An 8816-nucleotide genomic window follows, 5' to 3' on the forward strand; every position below is an offset into this window, starting at 1 on the left:
TGTCTGTTTCTCGGGACTGGGGACCTCTCGCCTGGGACAGGTTTGACTCACCCTTGTAACCAGGCCTAGAGGCCCCAACCTCGGAACGGATGGTGGATCACACACCCGTGTTCCCGGGCTAGACGATCCTAACCTGGAGGCCGGGGGGGTATATCTGCCACTCCTTCCGGGGCGCGCAATGCCCTCCTGGGGACAGAGGGTGGAACACACGACCATGTCGCCAGTGCGGGCTTCGTTCAATCGCCAGCGGGTGTTTGGGTACCCGTCGTTGTCCTCAAGTTGGAGCATGTCCCCAGGTACCAACATGGGAACCTGGGTGTCGGGAAAATGACACCTATGGGAAGCTCTCAGGGTCCCTTGATCGTTCGGCAGAGGGAGAGAGGTGGCGCCAAGAGCGGAACTAGCGATCAGCACCGGCAAGGTCGTTTACCCAGGTTCGGGCTGCTTGGTGTGTAAAACCCTACTCCTGCTTAGTTTGTATTGGGTGCTTACTGTAGGATTATTTGCTACCGTAATTTAGCTGGTGATCAACGAATCTAACCCCAAAAGGTCCAACCCCTAGAAATGAGCTTTGGGCATCCTTTTATAGGCAAAGGGGTCACCAACAGTGTGCTCATGGGTTGCATAGTGAACAGGGTTCACCACTTATCTATCTATTTTGCTGTCAGGGCCAGTAAATACCTTGCCTGACCCCCTGACATGCATGAATGTGGCTTCGACATGTACCTAGGTGTGTTGACACCTGGGCTTTGTGCTGGCGCATGAGGGGTGCGCTAGAGCGGTGGCGGTCGGCGGCACTATGGCAGGAGGGACACCTGGCAGGCGAAGGGAGCCTGCCGGCCTGTTGCCCTTACCTGCGGCCTAGCTCTTCTTCCCGGCGAGGATGGCTTGCCGGGGCCTTGGACATCTTCCCGGCAAGGAGATCTTGCCGGGGCCTTCAAGTCTTCCCGGTAAGGAGGGCTTGTCGGGGTCTTGTTAGTCTTCCCGGCGAGGAGGGCTTGCCGAGGCCTTGTAGCCTGGGCTGGCTCTTCGCAAATTTGGTGGGGTGTGGTCTTGGTGAGCCTAGACTTCAACTTCCCATCGGCTCTATTAGTGTATCACCGCCAAGTGCGCTGCTGGTGCCCGTGGACAAGTCTGGTGCACAGGAGACCCTAGTCTCTACTGCACCGACAGGAGCCCCGGGCCTGGGACACACACGCATGCGAGGCTTCGTTGGGCCAGGCCCAAAGTGGTGCATGGGTTTCTGTTATAGGGCGCCTGGCAGCTTGGAGCCGTTGCAAGTGGCCCTTCCCCACGTCGTGCATCGAGCGCATGAGGTGGAAAGGCATGCGCACAGTGGCCGTCCCACCTCCCAAAGCATTACCGCCACGCGTGAAGCATGCGCAGTAACGGTCTGGCAAGTGGCGACCGTGACCTTAAAGGTCGCACTCGTGGTAGGGTCCGCCCCTGCATGCATTGTGCAGCAAGGCGGTTCACTGTTCACCCGTGACCAGGGGCGATTGGGCGAGAGGGGTGATGGTTTCCAGAGTGAGGAGAGCTAGCCCCCGCGCCTTGCCCTATAAATTTGGAGGTTTGCGAGGGGGTTTGGCTCATCCATCCAACTCCTAAAACACTCAGCATCCCTAGCTTGCTTCTGGAGTTTCTTTTTCAGTTTCAGGTGGCGCTCGCCCCTAACCATGGCTAGGGGATGAGGTCGGCCACCATTGTCTGCCAGAGCAGCAAGAGGATCCCATTCGGATCATGCCACAGCTTCAGGGGCCGCAACTGCGGAGGGTGGCCCGAGCGCCTGAGGTGGCGGAGTGGCGAGGGGCCGCTGTCGCCACAAAGGCCCTGGTCGGGGAAGGCGAAGTGCTACTCCAGCACCCCCCTCTTCTCCCAGGCTCATTCCCACGGGGACTCATGTTGAAAGGAATCCCTTGGAGTTTCTCGTCAAACGACATGGCTGCATCAGGACCCATCTTGAACTCCCCATCGCCTTCGCCAGGGTGGTGAGCGAAAACAAGCTCCCGATGATATAGCTTCGGGTGCATGGCTGCGGCAACGGCGCCGTACCGGTGGCCGTGGAGCAACCGGGGACTCGGCTCCTGTTCCTCAGTCATGGGTGGAAGAGCTTCGCCCGTGCCCATAATCTTTTGGATAGGCATGTTCTCCGCTTCAAGATGCCGGCAGACAACCTGCTCTCCATCAAAATATACGGGAGCTCAGGTGTGCACCTCAGCTGCTATGAAGAGAGCTCGAGCGGGACTGAAAGCCCTTCCTTGCACAAGAGCGACGAGGACGGGAGAGCCGGTAGTGACAGCCGGTATGGGTCAGACCCTCGGCATGCTAAGCCTGGGTATGAGGATTTGACCTAGGACTGACCGTCGGTCGCACCATCAGTGTCAGTCCGCGCCTCTCCTCCAACTAAGTTGGGACCGACGAGCTGGAAGAACCGACGCTGCCGCATATTGCGTCCAGCGCTTGGTTCCCAGCTTCGCCTTCCCTTCTAGCCCCGTTCTCCTCGCGCAGTGCTGGTCGAGGAAGAGCGAGCCCGAGTCGTATCGGAGGCCTTGCCGCTTTTTGTCTTCTTGAACTTTGGTCCAGCGAGCATGTTCCTCTACAAAAGACAGTATCATAGGTTAGAGTAGTAAAAATCATCCATGTAATATGTCTGAGTTTGCCTCAATACAGACGAATGAAATGTTGTTTCCTTTGTGTCTGATCCCCTTCTTTGTTATGATACACCCTTTGCGTTTTCCAGAAGGTTGCCAGTGTGACTAGTCCTGCCGCTAGTGCTTTGAGGAACGGATCCTTAGCAGTTCGTCGGAGGGGTCGTTACTAGCAAGACTCCTTGCCGCACTCAGTGCAACCATTAGATCGTCAAAGGCGCTGCATAGCTGCTTGGTCTGTTGAACAAGTTCGAAATAGTGTGAAGGTGCTCTGTGGCCATTCAGGTCGTTGGACAAGTTCGAAACAGAGCCAAGGTGCACTGATCCTGACAAGGTTCCATCTATGCGAAGGTTTCTCAAACAAAGATTGGGGTTTCCAGAAAGGGAACAACCTATCTACTCAAAAACTTCATCTAGAATCTCTATCAGTTATCTATTGTGCCACAACACTTCTTCCCGCGACGTCTGGATCTTTTGCCGGGGCCTCAGATCCCCGGCAAGCAGGATGTTACACTCTCCCGGCAACTTCCCCACCTGTAAGGTTCTTGCGGATAGTCGTTGACTATCGTATAGGAAAGGGGTTGCCGGAGTATAACTTCTTTTTCCCTTTTGCTAGGCCGTGCTGGCGGAGCCCCCGAGCGCATCTTCGGTGGGGACGCGACGCTTCCAAGGGGGAAATTGTTTCCGCTGGAGTACATGCGTGGGCTTCGGGACCTTTTGGCGCATCCTTGACGGCTATGCATCACTCCATGGAGGTTTGTCAGCCGGAGTATGCGCCGGAGTTCTCGCCGAAGCCCCCAGGCACACCCTTGACAACAACACACTGTCCTGGAGCGGCACATCAGCCTGATGCCATCAAGCTCGGGGCCTCCACCCCCTTGGCCTACGCTTGCGCACCAGCGCGCTAGCGCAGGCGTTAGGAGGCCATAGCGAGTGGAGCGATCACCACTGCATTCCGCTTTGGGGAACCACGGCGGTGCGCTCAACTTCCCAAGATCTCGCGCGGAGCTTGCTGGAATCCGCGAAAAATCTCTTAGAAGCTCCCCCTACCTGGCGTGCCAAAGATGTCGGGAAAACGACGTGCCTGGGAAGTTCTAAGGCGCCCTTTGACGCTGGAAGGAGGGCGCAAGGTGGTGCCAAGAGCGGAACTAGCGATCAACACTGGCAAGGTCATTTACCCATGTTCGGGCCGTTTGGCGCATAGAACCCTACTCCTGCTTAGTTTGTATTGGCTGCTTACTGTAGGGTTATTTGCTACCGTAATTTTTCTAGTGATCAAAGAGTGTAACCTGAAAAGGTCCAACCCCTAGCAATGAGCTTTGGGCCTCCGTTTCTGATCCCCTAGTGATCAAAGCTCTAGGCTGATCTATCTACTGTGGTGTCAGGGGCAGTAAATGCCTTATCTGGTCCCCCGACCTGCATCAACGTGGCTTCGACATGCACCCGTGTGTGTTTACACCTAGGCTTTGTGCTGGCGCATGAGGGATTGGCAGGAGTGGTGGCGGTCGGCGGCATTGTGGCAGGACGGATACCTGGCGGGCGAAGGGAGTCTGCCGACCTAGCGCCCATACATGCGGCCTAGCTCGTCTCCCCGGCAAGGATGGATTGTCGGGGCCTTGCAAGTCTTTCCGGGAAGGAGGGCTTGTCGGGGTCTTGTGAGTCTTCCCGGCAAAAAGGGCTTGTCGGGGCCTTGTAGTCTGGGCTGGCTCTTCACACCTTTGGTGGGGTGTGCTCTTGGCCAGCCTGGGGTTTAACTTCCCGTCGCCTCTCTTAGTGTATCGCCGCCAAGTGCACTGCTGGTGCCCGCGCACTAGTCTGGGGCACAGGAAACCCTAGTCTCTAGTGCAACGACACTGGGGGCGCCAGCGAGGCGTGTTGGGGCAACGCCCCGAGGTCTCGGGACCTACTGCCTGGGTGAAGTCTCCGGCCAGTGAGCACGGGGGGCTCCTCCCACGCTCGAGGGCTTGCTCAAGGCGGAAAATGACACGCCGCTACGAGCCCGGGGACCACGAGCGGGGCATGAGCCTGTAAGGCATGGGGCTCCTGAAGCGTCCCCGGGACCTACATCGAACCATGACGTCTCTACATCGTCCTTCAGTCCTTCTCGAACCTACTTCATCCTGTGACACGCTCACGTAATAACGAGTTACGGATGCATACGCCCGGCCCCCCCGAGGGCGCGGAGGGGTCGCTCCCAAGCCGAGTCGATGACCTATGCTTCGCATTGGATGAAGACCCAAAAAGAATCAGGCGCCTATGCCTCGGGGTAGGGACACTCACGAGGCCAAAGGATCCTCGCGACCTCCCAGATACACCCCCCCCCCTGTGACACTCTCACGTAATAACGAGTTGTGGCCGTATATGCCCGGGGGCCCTCGAGGACGCGGAGGGGTCCTTGCCATGCCTAGTGGAAGCCCTAATGACAGCGGACATTAGCCTAGGTGCCAGACGCGGCGTTTTCTTGTTTCTTCCTGGATCTTCAATTATGCTTTGCTGGATTTAAAATTGTTGATTTCGAAAGTTGATGTTTGAAAAACAAAAAGGGGGGAATATTCTCTTGCGCTTTCTCGTTTTGCCGGCTTTGAAGCCTCCTTTTCTGGATGACATTTACTGATGAGCTGAACGCTCTACACCACCCCTAGGAGCCAAGGAGCGTGAAAGCAAGGACTTGCCATGGAAGGGGCAAACATTTTCAGTAGTCGACCCCCGCTCAGGGCCCCGGATGGAAGCACGATACCACCACAAAGAGTCTCGGGAGGCCTCAAGGCGCCCTGGGGTAATGACCATAGGGACGGAATGTGGAATCTCTCAAGAGCCAAAGGGGGCTCTTGGGCACCGCTTTAGGAGCCTTACCGATCATAAGGCCACTCACCACCCTTGGTGTCCTCCTGGAGCTCTGGTCGGTGTCGGGGGAGGCGAGGCCCCACCCCATGAAGTGCATCGAACCTAATGGCGGTGGGTAAATGTGCGGGACCGGGGCCTGTCAAAGGTTAGCGGCTTGAGTGTCAAGGGGGGCTCCTGAGCCACATGCCTCAGGGGCCTTACTGGTCGCAAAGCCACTCGGCCACCCAGGTGTCGCCCATGTCGGCACCCAGGGCGTCGGGGCTTTGCCCCTTGAGGAACAACCTTATTAACGGGTTGCGACTCACGCCGGCAGGGAAATGGGCGGTACCGCGACCCGCGGACATAGAGTGCCGAAAGGGTCTCCACCCCGTCCCACCGACAAAGCAGGAGCTACTCAGGAGGAGATGCGGAAGGGACAGGCGCAAACTCACGAGCTAAGTACCCCCCAGGCCTAGACGGGGGCCATCTGGTTTCGTGTTGAACTGAGAACGAATTAATAACAAGCGTACTAACGAAAGGATGCTGGGCCTAAGGACTAAGCTGTGGCAAAGAACGAGGCCGTCGACCAAGCGTGCAGCGGCACAAACGATGCCTCGGGAGGATGGCACCTCCTGAGGGCGCTGGCCGCCGTTGCCCTCGAGCTACGGATGGGTCAGCGACGGGCCCTATGCAAGGAAGCCAGGCCACAACGATTACCAGCGAGCAAGCCAATGATTCAAGAGCAAAAGTAAAAAGGGAGAACGGCGAAGGTAACATACAAAAGTATAATGCTCGACAGGGCAATGTTCATAGTCCAACATTAGACGGGCAGGAAATAGAAGCTGGGGGCGCCTAGGGGGAGAGGCCGCCGAAACTGCCCTTGTCCCCGGCAAGCTCGGCGTTGGAGACCACCTCCTCACTGGAAACGGGCACCCGGACGTACTGCTCCACCAGGGCGTCCAAGCGCGGGCACACTTCATCCCGAGAAAGACGTGGGAACTCAGCGGGCACCTGCTCGATGACGCGCTAGAGATCAAGCTGCGGACGAGGCGGCCCAGGTTGGAGACAACAAACGTCAAGGCAAGGCCCAGAAGCTCGCGCATGTCGGACACGTTGTCCTCTACACGTGAGACACGTCGGCCTCCAGCGTCTCCACCACCTTCTGGAAGAACGCGAGGTAGCCCCCGTAGCTACTCACCCTTGGCAGCGCCGGGGCATCCCCCATGAATCGGCACGTCGCGCCTGCCGCCCGACCGGCAATGCTCTCAAACTGCTTGGCACGCTGCGACTCCATCATCCAGGCGTACTCCGCCTCGTCCTGGGTGGCCTGAACGACATCAGCCGCCCCCTGTACCTGTCTCTGCAACAACGCCAACTCCGCCTTGGCCTCTGCTTTGCCCTGGCGCCTCCGCCTCCTCCTGAAGCTCGCCGAGCTTCAGCTTCTTAGCTGCGGGCGCTCTGGAGAAAAGAGAAGATCGACCACCAAGCAGCGGACGGGACAAAAAGGAAAGGAGGTGCACATGAGGGACTTACTCATCAATCAGAGGCCGGCGGCGGCGGACGCGCTGCGAAACTGAGGGTGCTCCGCTGCTGCTCTCGGGGGCGGACGAGGGCGCGGACGGAGCTGCGCATTTCCACCTACCAGGATTTCCTCCTGAAGACATCATGGAAGACGAAGAAACACAGCAGAGAATAGGTTTTTCTTGGCGGAGCAAAGGAAGAAAAGAGGAATCTCAAGATCATAGTGCATCCCCCTAGCCACAGGCGGGGCAGATATATAGGTGAACCGCGGCCACCAAGTGTCGTGGGAGAGCTGGCGTTGCATGCCCCTCAGGTGCCACGAGATGTGCCAGTAGGCGCATTGCCGCCCACGTTGCCTCACCTGACAACCGAGTAGTCACGTACGTGAGGCCCGTTTGGCGTGGGCCGGCCGCGATGATGCCACTCAATGAGTAACAATGGTGGTCGGCGCGGTTCGTGGAGATTGTGCCATCGTGGTCTGGTACGCCCCGGAGCGAGAGCGTCGCCGCATGGCGGCTGGACACATGTGCCGTCTGGCCCACATGCAATTAGGGCCGTTACGCGTCGGGTTGTCCCGGAGGCTACGACAAGAAGCCAACCCGAGCGCGTCGTGGGCCCAGGGGCTACTATTGGCATTCTGGGAATGGGGGTACCCAGACCTGGCTGCCTGTGCCCCAGGGCTGGCCCATTTCCTCAAGCAAGCACAATTGGGCACGGCAGCACTCAAGGCTACTTCCTCGCGAGGGGCTAAGCCTCGTGAGGGGGGAGAAGCATCAAGACCCGCAGGGGGCCTCGCCAGAACCCCTCCGGAGCGGCGGATATTCCGAGGTGATGCCCGGTCTCAGGAGTCAACGACGACGCGGAGGAAGGACGGGCGAGCAACAGACAACAGGAGGGTGTAGTTTCCCCTTTAGTGCAAAGGGATCAAGGACGAACGCGGGTTCCCAAGATATCCTTCAAAGGTATCCATTCTGGTGCAACAAGGCCACCACTGCCCGCTAGCAGGACGAACGTCATCCCTGGACATGTCCCTGCAGCGCTGACAACTACTTTGCACGTGAAGACTACTTTTGAATATGGGAAGCATGTTCCCCTTCCCCCCATGAAAAATGGGCCGTTGTGGGATCCCTTCACGCCGAAGCGTAAGGGAAGATGACCAGTGCCGCCGATATTGACATAGAGAGTAGGTTACTTAATAGGGAGCATCCATTCATGTGCCCACCTGCACCACACAGAAGGCCACCCAGCCTCCGAAGGCCCTCAAACATTGTACGAGTTCATCCACCAACCTACACGAGAGGCAATCCACCAAAGCAGGAGTAGGTTATTATGCTTCTCAGCGGCCCGAACCTAGGTAAACTGCCGTGTTGTGTGTCTTCCTCACCATCAAGTGAGTTCTCTTCCATCCCAAGTGAGTAGCGAGTTAGGTGAGGCGAGCTCGAGAGAGATCTTCGTAGACACCCTTGAGTTCGAATCTTTAAGGTTTTGCGGAGCCCGAAATCTGACACTCACCCCCTTTTAATAGTATTGACTTTCCTATGGACTCAAAAGTAATTTCTCACAAATATGAAATGAAGAGTCTTCTTGATTGAAGCTTGAGACAATCTTATTCCTTTCTTGCATCAGGAGGCATCTCCACATAAACCTTTAGCCAATGCTATCTATGGACTAAACCTGAAATCTACTAGGTAAAAGTGTTAGTCCAAGAGATAATGTATGTTCTCATGATTTATCGAAACCACCAAGGGAGCATTTGTGCTTTCATCATGTCATCGTTCTTAAGGCATTACTCCATTTCTCTATGAACTCAATACGCTAGATGCA

The sequence above is a fragment of the Hordeum vulgare genome, chromosome 4H (genome assembly GCF_904849725.1).
Source record: "Hordeum vulgare subsp. vulgare chromosome 4H, MorexV3_pseudomolecules_assembly, whole genome shotgun sequence".
Lineage (NCBI taxonomy): Eukaryota > Viridiplantae > Streptophyta > Magnoliopsida > Poales > Poaceae > Hordeum > Hordeum vulgare.